The sequence below is a fragment of the Alexandromys fortis genome, unplaced genomic scaffold (genome assembly GCF_014885135.2).
Source record: "Alexandromys fortis isolate MF-2015 unplaced genomic scaffold, M_Fortis_MF-2015_v1.1 scaffold_884, whole genome shotgun sequence".
NCBI lineage: Eukaryota > Metazoa > Chordata > Mammalia > Rodentia > Cricetidae > Alexandromys > Alexandromys fortis.
The window spans coordinates 5703-8801 of NW_026068780.1; the positions used below are offsets into that span (position 1 = coordinate 5703).

Here is a 3099-nt window from a genome sequence, read left to right on the forward strand (position 1 = left end):
TGACGAGCGCAAATGCCTGGAAAGGAAAAAGGATTACAGGAGCCAACCACTGTTTTCTCTAGACATGAAATTGAGATTAATCTGTGTGAGGGCGCCTAGAGTCTAAATCAAATGAAAGGGGAATTTATTGATAGCCCCTGCTCGGGCATCATCCCACCCAGGGATCCTGGCCCTCTGCTCACTGGAGAGCTGGAGCCTCCTTCCAGCTGCCTGCAGCGGGCAGAAGGGGACTTGAGGACCCACCTTGAAAGTCCAGAAGTCATTAATCTGCTGGCAAAGGTTGAGGTTGAGCTCAGTGACCAGCAGCCCATCTTGATTACGTGAGAGGCCAGGGGTCCGGCTGCCGTCAGGAGCTGCCACATAGCTTGAGCCGTAAAAGTAGCCGAGGTCGTGGTGAGCTTTCAGGGACAAGGGAAGCAGCCACGAGTTTGTACATGGCGTGGGTTAAGAAGGAGGGCAGGCACGAGGCAGGATAGCAGAGAGCAAGCAACCTGGCATACCGCTCCCGCGTCTGCAGTGTACCAGTCTCCCTCCTCACGCCTTCAGGTCTAAGAGAAGGTGGCATTAGCGTTCCGTTCACGTCACTCTCCCCTGCCCCGAGAACGGCTCAAGGCCACCATAGCGGAGTGAGGTGGCCCCTCTGAGACAGATTCCAGGACATCTCTGCCTGTCACTCATTTGGACGAATCTAGGATCGGAACCTCTATAAGTTTGGAGTGCACCCGGGCCCTCAGATGGAGGGATCGGGAAACAGTTCTGTTCACCCTCTTGTGTCTTTCTGATAGGGGCCCACCAAGTCTGGTGTGAAACACCCTTTTGGTAAGTGAAGTGGTACTTCTGGCTAACATTCTTGGCTAGAGAGGCCAGACCTCAGGGTGGAGGAATTCTAGCAGTGGTACATTGGTAGTTGCCTTCAGTTCATAACCACCTGAGGACCCCAGGTCCTATGACAACCTATGCGGACTCAAGGGACATCATCAGTACAGATAGGGAGCAGAGGAGAGTCCGTAGCCCCTTCCTAGGCACCCAGTGAGCAGGTACAGGCTGTGGAGCAGACCCCGCTCAGAGGAAGTAGGTGGAGTAGGGGAGATGAGGCCCAGCCATTGGAAGATTCATGAACATACCTTTCTTTCCATCTCCAGAAGTGAACTCATTGGGGTAGCGTTCCTGTGAATTAAGTGTAATGCTAAAATCAACCTCTAGGTGGCAGCACCACGACAGTCTTTCCTGACCACCCAGCCAGCCCAAGAGCCGCAAGGGAGCCCAAGCAGGGACCAGCTAAAGGAAGGCATTGGTCTGCACTCACTGGGCAATCAGCAAGCTTTGGTAAATGTTCAGCAGGCCAGTACTGCGCCATAGGAAGCCAGCAAGGAATGCGACAGGCAAAGCAAGACTTGATTTTGTATCTGGGTTCATTTTTTTTTTCTTTTTTCTTTTTTTAGATTTATTTATTTAAGGATACAGTGGTCTGCCTGCATGTATACCTACAGGCCAGAAGAGGGCACCAGATCTCATTACAGGTGGTTGTGAACCACCATGTGGCTGCTGGGAATTGAACTCAGGAACCTTTGGAAGAGCAAGCAGTGCTCTTAACCACTGAGCCATCTCTCCAGCCCTGTATTTGGGCTCATAACCCTGGAGCTGGGAGACGCTAGGTACCCACAAGTCTCAGAGCTGGGCAATGGAATGTGAGGTCAGCCTGCCTGCCGGAGGAGCAACACTCCACCTTGTCTAACAGAGAGAAGAGAGGAGAGGAGAGGAAGGGAGGGCAGAGGAGAAGAGGGGAGAGGAGAGGAAGGGAGGGCAGAGGAGAAGAGGGGAGAGGAGAGGAAGGGAGGGCAGAGGAGAAGAGGGGAGAGGAGAGGAAGGATGAGAAGAGACCAAAACCCAGAAGAAAACTACCAGATGAAGCCATTTTCTCCTGGGACCCTACCATCTGTGGCATGTGTGTAGAGAGAGGAAGAAGACAGGTGACGCTCCCCAAGGCCATCCGTCAGTGCCCACCCCCTTAGCTGGACCTCAGACGCGTACCTGACCCACACGGTTGATGGCACAAGTGAAGCAGTGATTGGCAATGGCTGCGTTCCTGGCTTCGATTGGCCACAAGGACTCGCTGTGAGAGGGGGAGGGAGAGGCAGATTGGAGACTCCTCGGCCACTCGGTGCATGCTCAGCTCTGAGACGCAGCCTGGCTGGGAGCAGAGCTGGGCATGGCACCAAGTCAGCACTCGGAAAGCCAAGGCGACACAGGGAGGACCCCGCCCACCTGAGCCAGCTGGGACAGCCCGAAGACAACCCATCTGCAAGCTGACCAGCTTGTCAACACCTTACTTAACCAATACCAGCTTCCTAAGGAAAGCCAGTTAGCTAAAGGCAGAGTCCACACTGCCGTAGTCCACTGGGGGTTCAGACAGCCTTTACCCTAAGTCTCAGTCTCCCCCAAAACATCTGAGTGAGATGATGTAGCTTGAATGGTCATGAAGATGAAGTACCACGTCGTGATTGTTCTGCAACTGTCATGTCCACCCTGTTATTCTTCCCAGGGAGGCCATCTTCTAAGTCGAACTGAAGGCTGGTAGGTATCAGAGAGGAGCTACGGGTTTAGGGAGCTAATGCATGGCCCACAGGGGATGGGCTTGGAAATCGTGGAACAACATAGGGGTTTGCCTAACACTGTACTTAGGGGGAAAAAAAAGGAAAAGAAAAGGAAAACTAGCCACTCACACAAATAATCATGTAACTTTAAGAAAATTTCCCAGAATCCCACCAGCCTAATGAACTAGTTGCTATCATTTTTTCCATCCTTCATGACTACCCTTGCATACACACACACACACACACACACACACACACACACACACAGAACATCCTGAGCACACATAGTGAGACATCTCCTATCTTCTCAGGGCTCCGTGTTTTTTTTTAATATTTATTTATTATGTACACAATATTCTGTCTGTGTGTATGCCTGCAGGCCAGAAGAGGGCACCAGACCCCATTACAGATGGTTGTGAGCCACCATGTGGTTGCTGGGAATTGAACTCAGGACCTTTGGAAGAGCAGGCAATGCCCTTAACCTCTGAGCCATCTCTCCAGCCCG

General features: G+C 52.2%; 1 long non-coding RNA gene across 1 annotated transcript; it reads right to left on the reverse strand.

Moving 5' to 3' along the window:
* Positions 1-207: 207 nt before the first annotated feature.
* On the reverse strand, positions 208-2815 carry LOC126496041 (uncharacterized). The gene is made up of 3 exons (XR_007590274.1): positions 2032-2815; positions 1125-1167; positions 208-398 (listed from the first exon to the last, which is right to left on the reverse strand). It is a non-coding gene; the product is annotated as an uncharacterized lncRNA (long non-coding RNA).
* Between the last annotated feature and the right edge of the window lie 284 nt (positions 2816-3099).